The 20,632-nt window shown below is 36.7% G+C and overlaps 1 protein-coding gene across 2 annotated transcripts in view; it reads left to right on the top strand.

Moving 5' to 3' along the window:
- Positions 1 to 20,632, top strand: part of LOC129769341 (nascent polypeptide-associated complex subunit alpha, muscle-specific form-like) — a 58,997-nt gene that overhangs the window by 8,910 nt on the left and 29,455 nt on the right. The window lies entirely within an intron of this gene.

Raw genomic sequence — 20,632 nt, 5'->3', positions numbered from 1 at the left:
ATATGTGAAAGGGCTTGGCCGGGTAAGGGAGTAAAAAGTGACCCCAAACCAAATCACTAGCTGTATGGCGAATATTGTACAGGATATTAAATATGAAATTTTAACGGTTTATTTGAACCCTATGTGGTTTAACATGGGATCTATAGTGAAAAACGTACTTTTTCGTTTATTTCACGCCATCCTCAAAAGCTTCGAGATAAAAATTTGAAAAAAGTACTGAAAGTGCATCTTACTACGGTGTATCAAGAAAAATTATCAAAAAAAAAAATTCATCAAAAATTTTAGTACAGGTCGGACTCGATTATCCGGAGTATTTTATTTTTGATTTTCGGAAATTTTGAATAATTTGTATAATAATTCCGTATTGAATAGCTAATATGGGTACCAAATGAAAGGACTTGACTAGTAGAATGCAGTCAATTATGAAAAATGCAAATCCAAAATGGCGGCCACTACAAAATGGCGGATTACCTATTTTCTCACAACCCCATCAATATGGGTATCAAATGAAAGTGCACAGTAGATCATGAAAAATCAAAATCCAAGATGACCGCAGTTCCCAAATAAACAATTACTTTCTAATGGTTCCATTCAGCTTGCCCTGTTTGTAGGGTTGTCCCACATTAATAGAAAATTGACGCTGACTGATTGATCTGAAATTTGGAACACACTTTTAATTCTACTGTCATTATAAAACTGCGTATTCCATGTTCTTGAAAAATTTAAGTCAATTTAGCGACAGTCAACGCTAAAAAATGGCTGAATGGCTTGACTTGGAGAATACACTACACTATGAACAACATAAATTCAAAAGGTCACCACCATAAAATGGTCGACTATGTATTCTTTTAAATCCCCTCAATATTGGTATCAAATGAAATGGTTTGACTAATAGGATACTGTACATCATCGAAATATTCCGAAGAAAGTTAGGTAAGAAACAAAAATTGAAAAAAACATAAGTATTCTGCATGGTTTTAATGTAGAGAAGTATACTAATGATATAGATAATTTACTAAAAAACAAGAAAATAGAATAAGTAAAAAAAAATTTTAAGTTAAACGGTTTAATGTACTAAGAGCTAGAAAATAATTTGGTATGTGGCAATTAGTAGTTATCACATCCGTTCCTTCATTGATCTAGGGCAATGATGAGACTAAAATAAAATCGTGGGGTATATGATGAAACAACTAACTGTGGATAATGGAAATCTAACGTCTGTTTCTTACCTAATTTTCTTCGGAATATTTTCATGATGTACTGTATTCTGTAAGTCAAACCATTTCATTTGATACCAATATTGAGGGAATTGCAAAAAATACTTAGTCGGCCATTTAGTGGCGGTGACCTTTTCAAATTTATGTTGTTTATTATGTTTCGTGTTCTCCATGCCACGTAATTCAGCAATTTTTTAGCGATGGCCAAATTGAATTTTTCAAGATCATGGAATACGTAGTTTGATAATGACAGTAGAATTAAAGGTGTCTTCCAAAAATCTTCCAAAAATCAGTCAACAGGAACGGGTTCAATTTTCTATTAATGTGGGACAACCATACAAACATTCAAACATACATACAAACAGGTCAAGCTGAATGAAACCATTTAAAAAGTAATTAGTTGTTTGGTGACTGCAGCCATCTTGGAATTGGATTTTTCATGATCTGCTATGTTATACTAGTCGAGAACTTCTTTTTGATATCCATATTGAAGAGGGTTTGAAAAAAAAATATATTGAAAAAAAAGATAAATATATATTGATGGGGTTCTGAGAAAATATGTAATCCGCCATTTTGAAGTGGCCGCCATCTTGGATTTATATTTTTCATAAATAACTGTATTCTACTAGTCAATCCCTTTCATGTGATACCCACATTGAAGCGGTTCTGAGACAATATGTAATCCGTCATTTTGTAGCAGCCGCCATCTTGGATTTTCAAGACCATGGAATACGCAGTTCCATAATGACACCAGAGGTAAAGATGTGTTCCAAATTTCAGATCAATCGGTCAACAGGAAGGGGGTGAAATTTATATTAATGTGGTACATCGCTTCATACAAAGTTACAAAGTTACAAAGTCACAAACATACAAACGGGTCAACCTAGATAAAACCGTTCAATAAATAAGTGCAAATCATAATTATAATACGTTTACCGAGAGAAAATTGTTTTATTTTTATGACTAGATCATCCGAAGGATTTGATTATCCGGAGTGAAAACAAAATCAATACTCCGGATAATCGAGTCCGACCTGTACTAAAAAAAATATTGAAATTTTGAAATGAAATTTTCTGGGATTCAGAGATTTAGTACTACTCTAATTGAATTTGGATACAAACTAGAGTAGTACTGAATATCAAAATAAAAAAAAAAATTATTTAAAATGGAAATAAAAGTTAATTAATTTTTTTTAGTGTTTGATTTTCTGATGAAAAAAAATGTTTGAAAATATTGATCGATACACCTAAGTACGGTGTACTTTCAGTATTTTTGTCTCAAAGCTATTGAGAATGGCGTGAAAAAACGAAAAAGTGCTTTTTTCACCATATATCCTATGGTGTACCATATAAGGACTCAAATATATGGTACTACTGCCAAAATGTTTTATTCAGTACCCTATACAATATTTTCCATACAGCTGGTGATTTGGTCTGGGGGACTTTTTACTCCCTTACCCAGCCAGACTTTATGGAAATATGAAAAAAAAAATTTTTGAACCGCGCAACACTGAAATCTGAAATCTGAAAAAATCACACATATATAGAAAAGGCGTGGGAACACATTTTAATGTGAATTAGAGTAGTACTGAATCTCTAAATCACAAAAAAAAAATCAAAATCTACATATTTTTTAGTACTTCTTTTTTTAAAATATTTTTTCTTGATACACCGTAGTAAGATGCACATTCAGTTTTTTTTTTCAAATTTTTATCTCGTAGCTTTTGAGGATGGCGTGAAATAAACGAAAAAGTACGTTTTTCACTATGAATCCCATGTTAAACCACATAGGGGTTCAAATAAACCGCCAAAATTTCTTATTAAATATCCTATACAATATTTTCCATACAGCTGGTGATTTGGTTTGGGGGCACTTTTAACTCCCTTACCCGGCCGGGCCCTTTGTTTATTTGCAAAAAAAAAACAAAATATTATTGACGAATTTCATGTCAACTCGACTGGACATTGGCAGCAACCTTTCAGGTTGCAGTGAAACGGTGTGGGTGTAAACGCATTGGTCATTTGGACAACTTTGCATACTTGAATCTTCGAAAAAGAATTAGACTAATTTAAATTTATTTTTTACAAAAATTCATAACTAAAAAACTATAATACAGTCAACTCTCCCTAACTCGATATCCGAGGGACCATGAAGTTACGGAACATGTCGAGATACAGAACATCGAGTTAGGGAGAGTTGACTGTATCTACAAAATTCTTGTTCAAAAATTGTTTAAATTTTCATAATAAAATACCAAAAGTTTTGTAAAGGAAAATTACATTGATTTTAACTGATATTGAAATATTAACGTTCGAAAGATATCATCTCATTATTAAGCACCAGCGTTGCAAAAATGAATGTTCATCGTCTGAACAATTTTTTCATCCCACTTTTTATAAGAAAGAGGCTACAACAAATATTTGGCACTCATGAAGTAACAACATGTTCTTGATTTCAAAAAGATTTCATATACAGGTCGGACTCGATTATCCGGAGACTCGATTATCCGGGATTCGGTTATCCGGAATTTTAGACTCGATTATCCGAGGTAATTTATTTTTTATTTTCGGAAATTTCGAATAATTTGTATAATAATTTTATATTGAAAAGCAAATATGGGTATCAAATGAAAGGGCTTGACTGGTAGAACACAGTAGATCATGAAAAATCCAATTTCAAGGTGACCGCAGTTCAATTACAACAATTACTTTTAAATGGTTCCATTCAGCTTGCCCTGTTTGTATGTATGTTTGAATTAGGGATTGCATTACCGTGCCAAAATTTCAATAACATGTTATTCGGTAACGAAAATTTCATTACCGGTAAAGCCGGTAAATCACCGGTAAAATACATAATTTAAAATACCCCATTTTCTTGAAGAAACGGCTTTTATTTAGAATGATTAGTTTACAAAAAAAAAACATTTTGCAAGTTTTTGTTGGTTGACGTAATGCTTCAGGACACAGAGAATGTTAATTCTGTCGTCTTCTAATATAGATCGGATCTCATTATGTTGGGTGTACAGTACGAAGAGTACCTAATATCATTGTCATGTATTTGCCTTTGATGCCCTCTGTACGAAAGCTCTTGTCCGAGGGTTTTCATCAATCCGCCTACAGACGTTGAGCTTGGGCTGGACGTTGATACCTTTGATTGTTGCAATCGTAGTTCGAGTTTTCCTAGATGCTCAACTGCAGGTTTCGCATCGTCCAGTGGATTTTTTTCCTTCTGTTGTCCAGCTACTGAATCAACATCATCATCGTCAAATTTGATCAAGACAGGAACAATTTAAAATGCCTGCTTGATCAATGCAGTCTGTGACGTTTGATAGAAGACGCCAAAGTCATAACTGATAAGGCCAGCTTCGAGCCTAGGCCCTTTATAAGCTTATACAAGATTAAGAGAACAGGCGAATATGAGGCAAATGAAGCGTTAATTTTTAGAAATAAATAAACACAGTTTTAAATAAGAATTGGAACGAATATTAAATTTTTCGTTCAGAATAAATATCCTATTTAATAGTGTATCAAGTTTTGTACAATGAATCTGGAACGGTTTTTTTTTTCCTGATTATGATTTTATATCATACTATTGAGATTATTGTATGTGTATTGAAATAATTCTGATATTGGTCGAATAAGAAGTAAGATAATTATTGCTATCAATTATTTTTATTCAGTGAAAAAAATTTAGAGTTGTCTTCAGAGATGGTAATCTGAGAGGGGGTACGCTTATTTCACTACAAATCTAAATTATTATGACCGGCGACCGGCGGTTGGGGTAGTTCGCTTTTATATTTTTATTATAGCTTTTATATATTCGAGGTAATTTTGCATATTGTTGCATCAAAAAAGTATCTATTCTGCTGGAAATTCATTATTTCATCATAACTTACCACTGGTTAATTTTGAGTACTGTTATAAAGTTAATACTATTATAAGTTGATAATAATTAATATTTAATATATAATAAAATTATAATTACATAATAACATTTCTGACATGTCAGTAATCACACCTTATTTACTTGTGAAAGATTTTTTTTTGTTTATTGTCTTAAGATAAAAGTTAATAAATTTCTTATTTGTAATATCCGGTCACTATGCGGTACCTGGCCGGGTAGCAAATATTTACCGGATAGCTACCGGATGTCCATTTCAACTCTAGTTTTAACTCTCCTGTATTCGCGCGCAAAATCATAACTCGTATATTCGCGCACGGTGTCGCAGACTGTAATTTTGCGTGATGGTATTTAATTAAAGTAAAAAAATATATAATTGAATCTTCAAACTCCAGAAAATATTTTTTCTTCAACTTCATTCAGTTCTAAAAGTAATTCAATTCAGCCTTTTCAGAACAGAATTATTTATTCTCGGTCTGTGAGATCGTATGCTTGAGTACAGGATGGTTAATTAAAGGAAAAAATAGGTCATACTAATAAAAACTCAATAACAAATTATTTTATAAAATAAAAATAATTATCGGTTTCTAAATCATTGATAAATAATACTTTATTTTGTGTAAAATCTCATCAATCGATATCGTTGATTTTTTTGAGAAAATTGCCTCTCTGATGATTCAAACTTTTATTTTCCTTAAAAATACATCCAACATGATAATTATATTTCTCAATTACCTAGAGGTATAAGAACTATCGGTCAGAAATATTGGCTCCTATTATGTAAATTGAATCGAACGGTCAATTGCATATTTTGAAACGAAATTTGGGATTTTTCTCCCAAAGCAAAATATCAGAAATGCAACAAGTAAACCAAAAAGCTCGATTAATTATACCGACAAAATAGAGCATAATTCTGTTATTCAGAATTCAATATTTAATTTTAGAAATTTCTAATTTCTCGTTCATCAATGTTGTTCTATTCATGATTATATTTCATGAAAGAAATCTGCATAATTAAATCACTTTCACATAGTTTTAAAATAAAAAATAACAATAAAGGGTGTGTCACATCAAATTCCATCACGGAAAAAACGCTGTAGAAATTTAATTTTTAGGAATTATATCCTCAGCTTTCGCTTATAATCAGATAAGAGTGTATAGATCACGTTGGCCATGCTTCACTGTCAATTTTTCGTAAATTTGGAAAAATGACATCGAACGAAAAAGAGCGTCGTGAATTAATCCTGTGCACTCATTTCGAGAATCCGGAGTTGTCACATCGGGACATCGGTAAGATGCTGGGAATCGTCCAATCCACGGTCAGCAGAGTACTAAAACGATACTTCGAGAACCTAACCATCGACCGGAAGGTGAAGAACAGCAAAAATGGATGCTCCGTCAGTGAAAAAGATCACAAGCGCGTAGTTAAGCAGTTTAGACGTGATCCGAGAAGTTCGGTCCGGGATGTCGCCAATAAGCTGAATTTGTCAAGTTCATTCGTCCAGCGGACCAAGCAGCAGGAGGGCCTGCGTACATACAAGGTTCAGAAGACTCCTAACCGCGACGAAAGGCAAAACATGGTGGGGAAGACGCGAGCCCGGAAGCTGTACACCGAAATGCTGACGAAGCCGCATTGCCTGGTAATGGACGACGAAACCTACGTCAAAGCGGACTTTCGTCAGCTGCCGGGCCTGTTGTTCTTCTCCGCAGAGGACAAATTCAGCGTTCCGGAGGAGATTCGCAAGCAGAAACTATCCAAGTTTGCCAAAAAGTACATGGTGTGGCAAGCGATCTGCTCTTGCGGAAAGCGGAGCGCCCCCTTCGTGATGACCGGCACGGTAAACGGGCAGGTTTACCTTAAGGAGTGCCTACCGAAGCGCTTACTACCACTATTGAAGCAGCACGAGGGCCCGACCATCTTCTGGCCGGATCTCGCTTCGTGCCACTATTCAAAGGACGTGTTGGAGTGGTACGAAGCCAACGGGGTCACCTTCGTGCCAAAGGAAATGAACCCGCCCAACGCGCCGGAGCTTCGCCCAATAGAGAAATATTGGGCGATTATGAAGCAGGCCCTCCAGAAGAACCCAAAAGTTGTCAAATCGGAGGCGGACTTCAAGAGAAAATGGATTTCTGTTCAAAAAAAACTACAACCTAACGTTGTACAGAACCTTATGGACGGGGTAACGAGGAAGGTGCGAGCATACGGGCTTGGGCTCGAAGTATGAATAAAAAGAAAATGCCAAAAGTTGTTTAATAGTTTTTATTTTACTGTCTAAAATTTTCAAAAGGATCGGTCTACTGGGCGAATTTCTACAGCGTTTTTTCCGTGATGCAATTTGATGTGACACACCCTTTACTTCATTTAACCTCACATTCGCATTCTTCAAAATCGAAGTTTTCTCCAAAAATTTAGTTTTTATTGATTGTCGAAACCTTATGCCGGATGTTTCTAGAATTTTCAATTGGGCATTTAACAAATGATATGCCTTAATAACTAACAATTTAAGAAAAAATATTTAAACGAAAACTTTGAAGAAGAAATATCAAGTTTTACATCATAATCCATTGCGTTTGAATAGTGTCACCATCCTAGACCAGGTGGTGGGAGCCTAGGAGTACCTACGCTGGCGAACGGTGGACCCTTGACTACCGTTTGGCCATCCCTGATATACGGGAACAAATCTGCATATACGAAACGTCTTTCTGCAATCCTTCCAATCGGGGATTCGAGCAGCTGCTTCGAAATTTACTATAGTTGCTCCGATAGCTATTCTAGCATAAATTGCAATCTGACGTCAGCTTCATACAGGGTGCATTTCTTCCGCAATATCAGTTCAACAGCGAACAGAACTGGTTCGAGGGCATCAACCAATTTCTTTATCGCTGTCAGTTCTTCATCGCTGAAGCTGAATCTTGAGTTTCGTTTTCAATCGAGCAGCGATTTTTTGAACTGAAGTTCTTAGGTCCTAGGTCGGAAATCATAGATCTTATTTGATTCTCGAGTAATATTTCAAACCGGCATAAAGGCAAATATTATTTTTCCAAATTTCAGATCAATCGGTCAACAGAAAGGGGGTTAAATTTCTATTAATGTGGTACAGTGCTACAGACAAAGTTACAAAGTCACAAACATACAAACGGGTCAACCTAGATAAAACCGTTTAATAAATAAGTGCAAATCATAATTATATTACGTTTACCGACAAAAAAAATGGTTTTTTAAGACTCGATTATCCGGAGGATTCGATTATCCGGAGTGAAAAAGAAATCAATACTCCGGATAATCGAGTCCGACCTGTATTATAAATAATTTTCTGTAATTTTGGCAACCCTACTAGCTACAGCTTTCAAACAGTTTTGAAATTGAAATGTGAATCGAGTTTATGGCCTTGATATCAATCAATTTTGGTATCGTTGATTCCGTTCCGGTAATTTTAATATCAAAGATGCATCACACTCTAGCCGCCTGATTGTCGAGAACGTTCATAATATAATGTAAATTGTCCAGTGCAACCGTCATGTAAGCACTGTTTCGTTTGCCCAATAGCTAAATATTAGGAAAAAACTGTCTGGATACAAAACTCCTCCTAACCCCTAACCTCTCCCAAAATCTCCGTTTGTTTACGATGAACATCGTGGACAGAGTTTTCTCCGGGAGCGCGTCTTTCCGATGCTTGGACAGTATCCGAAATCGAAGGTGGCTACACGAAGAACGACCAAAAATGGCTGCTTTTGTGAAAGCATCATAAGGATGATGATATTGTATTCTGGTCGGACCTATAGCTTCGTGTTATCACGCAAAGGCCACTCTGGAATTGTTGACCACCCATTACACATTACACAACGTACACTAGGCGTGACCAATCGTGTCGTATTGGGCCATACTGTCCATGTGTACGAAAATGGTTGGGAAGCCTCCACAGCCAACAACTCAAATTCCTTATCATCAGTTGTGCCAAAATTAGTGGACCTCAAGGCACAACGGTACGAAACTGAAAAAAATCATGAAGAAGTCCTTTCTTAAGGGGGTAGGACACTATGAACAATATAAAAAGTATGTGATTTTCGCGATTTTTTTCAACGAGAAAATAAATTACTATCATTAATCTGATATCACAGTTTTATTAGGTATATATTACTTAACAAACAAAAAATAAATTGGTGTCAATTAAACTGCCCCCAGAATAGCACCAACCGGTTTGTCGAACCCTTGCAGACAAAACCTTGTACATTGGGGGTAGTTCTACAAGTTTTTCTAGTAGACCGATTTCAATCAATAATTTTTTTCCGTAATTTTGAATATATTTCCAGTCATCGTACGTAGGATTTTTTCGAAATATTGATTTTTGACGAAATGGCGACATTTTTTGTAAAAAAAATGCGTTTTTGCCTCAAAAATCGAGACAAAAACATTCACCAAAATTTTATTTTTCAAAATATCAAAAAAAAAGTCCTACATATGATGACAGGAAATTTAGTGGAGCATCTGGAAAAACCTATTTTATCAAAATCGGATGGACCGTTCTGGAGGCAGAACTCCCACCAGTTTGCAAACCTTAATTTCGAGAAAAACGCGTTTTAAATTTTGGATCCGCACTCCTTTCGACTTGGGTCCACTAATTGGCTTGTAACTTTAGAACGGAGAATCGGACAAGTCTGGGACACAAAACTACAGTAAAGCAGACATCCCAGAGAACAGAAATATTTTTTAAAGTTTTTTTCAAGTTTCCATGATGTACTACCCCTTTAAATATAGTGAAACAATCCAGCAGTGTTGCCACATTTTCACCTGTACCACAGGTGTTGCCACATTTTCAGAGTACCAAAAAATCTGTACCATCGGGATTATTCGTTTTAGATAAAAATCTAAAGTCTGCTTCATTTAATATTGGAACAAATTCTTTTGCTCATTGTGGCGCTCCTAGTGGACGGATTTGGAAACTTTTTTCACCCACGTGTCGAGAAATTCATTACCTTTCACCATGTATTTATGTCATAACACCAAACGATAGCATTTTGTAAACAACCGCCATGGAAGCCGAACGGAGAGATAAAATTGTGCACAGTTTTCTTGAAAATCCATTGTTGTCGGCATCTAAGCTAGCTAAACAGCTTAAAATGCCCAGAAATACCGTATGGCGTGTTATCAAGCAGTACAAGGAAACATTGACGACGGCTCGGAAGCCGCATTCGAAGCGTCGGAGTGGAACTGTCGACCGGAAACTGCGTGGGAAAGTCATCAAGGCCGTCAAGAGGAATCCCAATCTTTCAGACCGCGATTTGGCCAATAAGTTCCAGGCCGCTCACAGTACGGTGCGACGAATTCGTCTCCGGGAAGGAATAAGGTCATTCCGAGCCAGCAAACAGCCAAATCGGATGCTGAAGCAGAACAATGTGGCCAGAATCCGTGCTCGAAAGCTGTACAACCAAGTGCTGACCAAGTTCGACGGATGTATTCTGATGGACGATGAGACCTACGTGAAGGCGGACTTTGGACAAATTCCAGGTCAAAAATTTTATTTGGCGACGGCTCGGGGGGATGAACCTGCAAAATTTAAGTTCGTGTTTGCGGATAAATTCGCCCGCAAGTACATGATTTGGCAGGGGATATGCAGTTGTGGACAGAAAACCAAAGTCTTTCTCACTGACAAGACAATGACATCAGAAGTCTACAAAAAAGAGTGCCTACAGAAACGGATTCTGCCGTTTATTCATGCCCACGACCGTCCAGTAATGTTTTGGCCGGACCTCGCAAGCTGCCATTACAGCAAAACGGTTATGGAATGGTACGCAACGAACGGGGTCAGCGTAATACCGAAGGACCTCAACCCCCCAAACTGCCCCCAGTTCCGGCCGATAGAGAAATACTGGGCAATCACGAAGCGGAGGCTTAAGGCAAAGGGAAAACTTGTTAGGAACATGACTCAAATGAAGAACTGGTGGAATCAAATCGCCAAAACGGTGGACGAAAAGGGTGTGCGCCGCCTAATGTGCCGTATTACGGGAAAAGTACGAGAATTTCTTCGAAACAGCAATGAATAATTTTTTTATTTTTTTTTATGAAAGAGTAAAGAAAATGCTACATTTGTATGAAAAACAAATTATGAATTCGTTAATAAATGACTGAACTACACGCAATTGTTTGTGTTCCAATATTAGATGAAGAAGACTTTATTATAGTAGCATTTAAAAAAATCATTTATTTACTACAAATACTACAGACGAAATTCATGCCAACTCGACTGGCCGTTGGCAGCACCATCTCAGATAGCAGTGGAACGTTGTGGGTGTAAAGACATGGCTCATTTAAGCAACTTTGCATACCTGAAATATTCGAAAAATAACAACTTTTTGGAAAAAGCCAAATTTGTTTTCTTAATTTTTTACAAAAATGTATAACTTAAAAACTATGATACCTACAAAATTCATGTCAAAGGATGAAATGTAGAAAATTGTTTAAATTTTTACGAACAAAATACAAAAAATTTTTTGGAAAAAAATTTCGCTGAAAAAAAATTATTTTAAAAATCAAAATTCATTTTTCACAGAAACGTATTTTTTTAAATTCCCAAAAATATATATATGAGGGGCTTAGAATGAAGGAGGTGTAAGTGATTTGATCGATTTCTCTACATCGACACTCTCTTTTGGTCATAATTTAACTGCAAATACATTCCCAGCTGTATTTGACAATGTGGAAGATAGGTCAGAACCTCATCTATCGGATTCTATAACAAACTTAAATTGGAACGTTTTTGCAGTTGAGTTATCAACTAAATAGAAAGTTGATGAAGAGAAATCGATCAAGTCACTTACACCCCTTGCATTCTGAGCCCCTCATATATGAATAACCCTTAAAATTTCCAACAAATCGTCCATACATCGAAAGATAGGCACTTTTACAGGGAAAAAGTTTTTCTAACAACAACTTTTTTATATTTTCTTCGAAAAAAATACAACTAATCCTAATTATGTTTAAAGTCAAGATAGCGATAGAATGTATTCGACAAAGTTTTAGATCTTATTAAAATGTAAAGTTTTGTCAAAGACGTCAACTTTCTATCTGTTATAGTTTTGGGACATAAGTCATTTTTGTATGAAGACTCCTGAAAAAATAATGTTTTGCTCGTAACGTTTTTGTGTGTAAATTCTCACGTTTGACATAAAAATATACTTAAAACGCGTTTTTCTCGAAACTAGTCTTTTCAAACTGGCGTACAAGATATCTCATGTTCTGCTGAACTGATTCATGTCGAATTTTTATGGATTCATTCTGCAGGCATCTCGCTATCATATGAACCTTTAAAATATGATATTTTGACGTAGAACTACGTCTTTCCGGAAGGGTGCCAAATCAAAAAACAGGTCACGTTTTCATGAAATAAAATTAATGTTAATAACTATTTTCACTGTGAACGAATTCTCATGATTTGCATATCAATCGAATCGGAAATTCTGTAAGATTGGTTTGATATGCTACACATTACAATAAAGGGTGTGTCACATCAAATTGCATCACGGAAAAAACGCTGTAGAAATTCGCCCAGTAGACCGATCCTTTTGAAAATTTTAGACAGTAAAATAAAAACTATAAAACATCTTTTGGCATTTTCTTTTTATTCATACTTCGAGCCCAAGCCCGTATGCTCGCACCTTCCTCTTTACCCCGTCCATAAGGTTCTGTACAACGTCAGGTTGTAGTTTTTTTTGAACAGAAATCCAATTTCTCTTAAAGTCCGCCTCCGATTTGACAACTTTTGGGGAACGTAAGAAGAAACATTCTAAGCCGCATTTTGTTTTTCAAACGGCCACCATTTAGTCAAAAAAGATGTTTTTGACTTGTCCGAGCTTCACACGATAGCGGGATCTTTACTAATTCAGAATTAGTACGATTTTTTTGTTTTGGATAACCAGAAGGGCTGGAATCGTGTACGCCATGGCACAACTTTTTTTAACCCTCTTACTTCATCAGCTCTCAACTATTCTAGTTATGAATATTTTTTCTCAGTTTAGTTTTTTTTCAATTGTTAAAAATTATCTGCTATTCGCTATTAATTGTTCTGATAGTTTCTTCTGCTGCCATTTCAACCTAAAAAGTCTTGCCGCTTTTCAAATGATCTTCAAATTTAATAGCATTGGATATTGAAACAACGTAAGATTCCTCGCAGATATTATTAAAAATCGTTCAGCTCTTCATTTAGCATCGTGAATTCAGGATTTTTAGCCTGGAACAAACGATTCAATCTGTTGATCTGTGGCAAACATACTCCAAAAAAGCAACTGTGGCGTAGAAGTCGTCATGTACCTTAATGTTCCTTTGTCCAAAAATAAGAAACTTCACACGCGTAACAAATCTGTACCAATCTGTTCTTTTTGACGAAAATCTGTACCCTGTACCGTACAGAATCTGTACCAAAAATAACGAAAAAATCTGTACTTTTCCAGATAAATCTGTAAGTGTGGCAACACTGCTATCCAGCTATCACAAGAAACTGATTTTATAGTACCTTAACGTCATAAAAATGTGGGACAACAGAGTGGACCGTCAGAACACCAGACAACCCAAAAGGCCAGCGGAATTTCGGATATAATTCCGGATTACGTGATTGTGTCAAAGGAAAATAAAACGTTTTAATTCCCGAGACAATTTATTTTAATGCGTCTTTATTGGATGCGTTTCGTGTGTGGACTAACTGAGGTGAACTGTGTGTGGACTAACTTTCCCTGTCGTTTCTTTTTTCTCTGTAATGTTGCTAGCATTGCGGTGTAGTGACGGCGTTACCATAAATGATGCCCCCACTTTATTATTGCTAACACAAAATACATCTTGAAGTAAAAATTACGAATATTTTCATACTAAATTCGTTATTCAAATAGTAAACTTGATATATTCAAAAAAAGGTGCATTATTAACAACGTTTCTCCAAGTGTTATGATACGCATCGAATGTGATGAAAAATGCAAGAACTAGAAGTGGGTTATATCTTTGATATTTGTGCTCCCGTGGCCGAGTGGTTAGCGTCATAACTAACATGCCGGGTGTTCGGGTTCGATTCCCGTTCTGGTCGGGGGAATTTTTCGTCAAAGAAATTTCCTCCGACTTGCACTGTGATCACGCGTATTCTAGAGGTTGCCACTCAGAATGCATTCAAGGCGTGTTATTTGGCATAGAAATCTCAACTAAGTACTAATAAAAAATGACGCAAGTAATACTACGTTGAGACGGAGAAGTTCCTCTAGGAACGTTAGTGCCATTGAAGAAGAAGAAGATATCTTTGATATAACCGCAAGGCGGACGTAGGACTAACGTTGACTTAGCAATAAATAAGTAATAAGCATATAAATCTTAGACATTTCATCTTTCCAACCCTTCCCAACAATTCCAACTTCCCAATAACGACGATCGATTGCAGCATTCGTAAACAAATATTGATATGTGATATAATATCCACTATACCATATCATATCGTGTTCTTCACTATCAAATCCATAGTCAATGGTACCCATCGGTATCGAATTATCATCGATATCTCGGTTTTCGCTAAATGCTCCATTAGGTCCGACTGCAGAGGAGAAATGGAATTGAAAAACGACAAACAGGAGAAAGAGATGTTGGAGGTTGAAAGGGGATTGGCAGAAAACTTCCGCATTTGATCGTTCGAATAATGTGATTATCATTTGCCAGAAAGAGATTATTAATTCTCAAAGGAGGAATCGAGTCTGGCGAGGAAATACCCATCGCAAATTAGCAAATTAGAATCGACTATCGATTGCGGCATTCGTACACATATAAAAACTGAAAAGGGCCGTTGATTATATGCTAGATTATATGCACGCTCTCCTCGGATACGACGGACCAGCTGAATGTCCTTGGGCATGTTGTGACGCGTTTTGCGTGGATAGCATACAAATTGGTATCTTCGAATAGGCCTTCAGCAGTGCCATAACCTTTGGAAGTGCGGTTTTGATGTCATGGGCAATTCCACGAACTAAACGCTGCAAGGGTAGCTTGCGGATCAGCAATTCGGTCGACTTCTGATAGCGATGAATTTCACGCAAAGCGTCGGTTCCCGGTCGATAATTTCGATTGGGCGATAGCGATTTGGCTTCTTCTCATCTCCTGTGGCTGATGCGCTTTTCCGAGCTGCTTTCGTGGTGCCTTACCACCGGTAGATTTCTGAGCTGTCTGCTCGGTCCCAATGAAACCAGTCCTCACGGTGCGAGAGTAGAGGTAGAAATGAACGAAAGCAAAGGAATCGTCATGTTTTATAGCCATCCATTCGGTCCAACTGTAAAAGAGAAAGGAAATTGGAAAAGAAGACCATAATGCATAGTCGTCTTAGTGCGACCGTCCTCATTTCACATCGCCGCATCAACTGAATGGATTTCCAGAGCTTATGCGAGTTTATATACGGTTTCAATAACCTGTTTTCTAAGCTATTTTAAAGCTATTGAAACAATTTTTCGGGTCAATAATTGACAATCAAATAACTCGTGGACATTTTGTCTTTTGAATGAAATAATTATCATACCACTCCGTTCAGCCGGAAAAGATGTACTAACGTTGAAAACCTCGCAATCTAACGTCACTCTTTCGTTGTCGAAACTTTGAACTTACACCTCGGTACAGAAATGAAAGACGTAATCCTACGTCAAAAACCTGTCGAATTATTCGAATGGATGTACTTCACAAATCTTATAGCTTGAATACACATTTAATATTAAATACATCGAGATAGGAAGAGGTAAAAGGCATCTTGTTGTATTAGCTGATATGTAATTATTAATAGAAGATTAACAACGGTTCCCGGGCTCTAACAACGTTCAAGATGCTCTTTAGTATTCATGTTAAGATAAAGTGTGCAGATGGTCAGAGGTTTAACGCGGGACACAAAAAACAAAACGTTATGTATACACGTTATGTGAACATAAACCATAGTTTAGCGAGTCTAAACTGATCAGTATTATTTCTTTCTGGGCACTCAGTTGTGGTTTTTCGGTGGTTTAGATTTTGTTTACGCCCGAAAATCACTCGCTCAATCAGAGCATTTATGCCTGGCAAGCACGATTTAAATTTTACGATTTTCTCCAAATTATCGAATGGCATGCTCGAAAATTCCAATTCATTTTTCATAGATTTTAGTGTTAACGTATTCATTTAAAAAAAATGAACTAATTTGGATGGTGATGAAAGATAATTCATAGGAACAAATTTTCTTTAAACGTTTATGAGGTCTACAACAAAAATGATTCAAGGCTGTTGATTCAAGCAACTTGAGTTTTTCATACTGCAAGCTCCACCCCACAGAGAAGGAGTTGGACATCTTGAGGCACTTTGTGTCCGCCAGATATAGCCGATCTGGTATTTACAATATCGTCTCTTTGCCGTTCCTTAAACCGGGAGATCGAAGCAACCGGCCAAACGGTGGAGAAGAGTCTGGCCAAAATGGACATTTTTATGCGGGAGCGTCAGATGAGACCGGTCGTATCTGAGCAGCAGGCAACCACCCAGAAGGAGTAGCTTGAGGTACTGGTGAAAAACTTCTTTCCGACAAAAGAAGTGAAAAACTTCTGTTCGTACTCATAATGAAAGACGAGACGTACTGGATGCTAGAATTCAACGAATGACAGGGGACCGGGTAATTTTGCGTTCCCCAGGTAAACGATGACGTCGAATATATCATTCACATCGAGTTCTCGAAGAAGGTCTTTCTCTGACAGACGTGAAGGGAATGTCCAAGCCGCTCTTATTTCGAGTGGTGAACGGGGAGATATATAGTACGCAGTGCTTGCCGGAGTTGGGAAGGTGATGTGGTCTTTATGCCGAATCTGGGATCAACCCATTATGCCAAAAGATCACTGGAGGATTGAACGGCTGGAGATAAACATTGTCGCGAAGACCACCAGCCTTACCAACATTCCCCAGCTGCGCCCGATAAAAAACTTTTGGGCGAATGGCCAAAATAGAGATACAGACGACACCCAAAGCCACGAATACGTAAAATAACACGTCGATACACATCTTTTCATCGGCCATGGTTCAGGTTCCGGCCAACTTCCGTAAGACCGTCCAGCGCTTCATTTACGATACTTCATCAAATAACTCTGCCTCTTCCTGTCGAGTATACACTCGTTCTTCCGGCTTATTTAAAACGTAAAGCCCTGACCGAGCTAGGGGACCAAAAATAAACTTTTCGTCTGACTCACGTCACGTCTCTGCGGATCAATAGGGGACTTTTATAAAAATCATTTTCCAATTTTGTTGTTTTCGCTTCCAGTTGACACTCTCTAAACAAAAAGCCCAATGTCGGTGTGATGAAACCAGCTCAACTTGAGCACTTTGCCAAATTAACAGTTTTTTTTTAGGTTCATCCATTTAAGAAAATCGACATGATCAAATTGCGATATTGACATATATTGAAATCGCGGGACATTTTCGTTTCTTTTGCCAAATGCGGGACGTTTCGCGGGACGGATTCTTACGCGGGACGTCTGGTCAGTTTATGTTAAGAGGTTGTGAAAAAATTCTGGGCAATTTCCGTCTAAACCATATTGCGATCAAAAGGAAGAAAAAATTGTATGACGCGCAACCGCACCGGCCATTTTTGACATAGGACTATGTCTTTGATTTCTATATAGGGGGTCACTCTACGAAAAATGTAACGATTTATTAAGAGTTTTCAAACGCATATTACTCAAAATGGTTATTGCGACATATGTTGTGTTATAGACAGGAAATTTATCCAGTATTTTTTTGCCGATACAAGAACAGTGAATATAGTGAAAAAAGTTAACAATTTGACGATTCAATTGGGTATGTTTTCTTTCGATTGCACTATCCACTCGCTTCTTCCCGACGCAACGAGCAATCTTTTTGCCTAAATCCGAGCGTTAGCCCATAATGTGAGTTGATGAGATGCGTAAAATGAATTATTCTCCGTTTACCGATAATAGGCATTAAATGTATGTTATATTGTATGTTGTCCAATCAATTTGAGCTCAATTCATGTTTTTATCATGTAGGTCTCACTACTAACAATTTGTGTAATTGTGGTCCACGGTGTCATAATACCGAGTATGTTGTTTGGTTATGTGAAAATGCAACAAGTGAATTTAAATGGCTGCTGATTTAAAAGATCGAGAGGGTATACCCACGTAAATCAGATTATGATAGCTTGAGTAGTCGCGATCCTACAGGGCTATAAAGTTATTACAAACAATGTTCCGGACAACGTGGTAACGAAGGAGATAATGCTATTTTTATCTATAATATATTTTTGTAGTCATAGATTGATTTGACTCATTCTTATATATATGTAGGTCTTAACTATTTAGACTTGTATTTAAAAATGATACATGATGACTCTTTGTCTTCGTCTGCATGATTCCATAAACAGAAGAAAAGGGTAGTAATGGCTTTAATGGTATTTTTGTGTACATTTTTGGACAGAATGCGGTACCGAATTCTACCACGTTATGTCATCTAACCCGTTCAAAGGATACAAGTACATACAGGAAACGTTTTTTCCAGGGCATCAATTTGACGTATCAAAAGAGAAAAAAAATACAGATTTTGAACAATGAAAAACTCAATTTAAATGCAATTATTACCCACAATCACAGTCCTATGTCAAGATCCCGTCCGTGGCCCTAGACTCAGACCCATCAACTTTCTTCACATCCTGCTGTACCGTTCAAGTCAAAGCATCGCGCACACTAAGACGCCTGACTCAACTCAAACAGCTGTATTATTTGTTTTGTTTACGTTCAGTACAAGACGTGGTGTTTGAAATTTGTAAACCGGAAGCATTTATTTGGTGACCAAATCAGGTAATTATGATTAATAAACGTATGGAAAAGATATACCTAGTGAAGATTGATGTTATTATTTGTTTATAGCCGAATGAAGCTATTCTCGGTTACTAGGAAGCAACTTTTTGAGCGCCTTCGTGAAAGAGTTATGGCCAGGGATCATAGGATTAACTTTGTAGAAGAAACAATGTTATAAATTTTTCTACTTTTTGATTTTTCAGACTGTGCGCCCAAGCGACCGTTTTGGCTAGGGATCATAAGACCAACTTTTCAGAAGACACCATGTTTCGAAAAAGAAGTTAACTATTTTTTTAGCACTGTGCGCCCTAGCGATAACATTGTGAATTAAACTATTGTCATCCCATTAAAGTCAGGGATCATAGGATCAACTTTGGCTAGACACAATGTTTCTAGAAAAAAATTCTGAGAAGTTATGATTTTTTTCCGTTTTGAGTTTCAAGTTATAAATTTTTTGCTTTATTTATAACAGAATTCTTTATTTTAATTTAATTTATTTTCAACTAGTTCTGCAACGTTAAACATCGATGAGCCGTGTTTATGAATAGGGAAAAGCATCTGTGAGTATAACTATGCAAATGTTCTTTCTCAAAAAGGCATAAAAACCCTATGGATTTTTCAAGAAATGGAACAATAGAAATAATTATATAACAATTCATTATAAAATATTATTTAAGGCTTCTTCTTGTGGATTTTTTCATAAAGATAACCACCTCCTTGAAGATTGCGTGTGATTGCGTGCATCTGAGTATTTCTGAGTTCTGAGGGAAATAGTTGAAGAAAAATGGAAACGTTAATACCCATAGATTATTGATAAATGATAAAAATATTCATAACGAAAAACAAAAAAGTTGGAGCAGTAAACGATAATCATAAATAAAAGAAAAAATACACACATACTCATACTTGAAAGTGTATGGACTTGAGAAAATAATAAATCAACATAATTGCATCGAGATTACGAGTAGCCAGAACGTCGCGGATCGAAACATTGAGTGGCATTCCCTTTTTGCGAAAATTTTCTATTAAAGATAACCTGTTATTTTGAAATTCATTGCAATGCCATACAATGTGCTCAATACAGGTTACCACAAACCTGTACCGCAAATACATAGGTTACTATCACTGATGATAATTCGAAAAAGATGTGCATTCGAGGAATAAGGATTAGACATGAGTCTGCACACTACTCGAATGAAATCACGGGAATAATTATATCCTTTGAACCATGGTTTGAGGGAAACTTTAGGAATGATAGAATACAGCCACCGACCTTTATCACTACCATTCCAACTTGTCTGCCAAGATTGAAGTGCACGTTCACGCGGAAAATGGAGAAATTCATCAAAAGTAATGGGCCTATGAAATAAGAGTCCTTCCATAGCGCCCTTCTTAGCAAGAAGATCAGCTTTTTCATTTCCTGGTATCGAACAATGAGAGGGAATCCATACAAGAGTTGTATTAAATGATCTACTCATCAAAACACTCAAAAGCTGTTGGATTCCAGACAAGAAATACGAAGAATATCTAGCCCTTACGGAACGAAGTGTCTCTAAAGAACTGAGACTATCAGAAAAAATGTAAAAATGTTCAGGTGACAAGGTCTGAATATGTTGTAAAGCAGTGTATATTGCAGCCAATTCCGCAACAAACACCGAACAGGGTAAACTAAGCATACGGAATAT

The sequence above is a fragment of the Toxorhynchites rutilus genome, chromosome 2, assembly GCF_029784135.1.
Source record: "Toxorhynchites rutilus septentrionalis strain SRP chromosome 2, ASM2978413v1, whole genome shotgun sequence".
NCBI classification, from domain to species: domain Eukaryota; kingdom Metazoa; phylum Arthropoda; class Insecta; order Diptera; family Culicidae; genus Toxorhynchites; species Toxorhynchites rutilus.
This window is presented reverse-complemented; position numbering and strand designations above follow the sequence as displayed.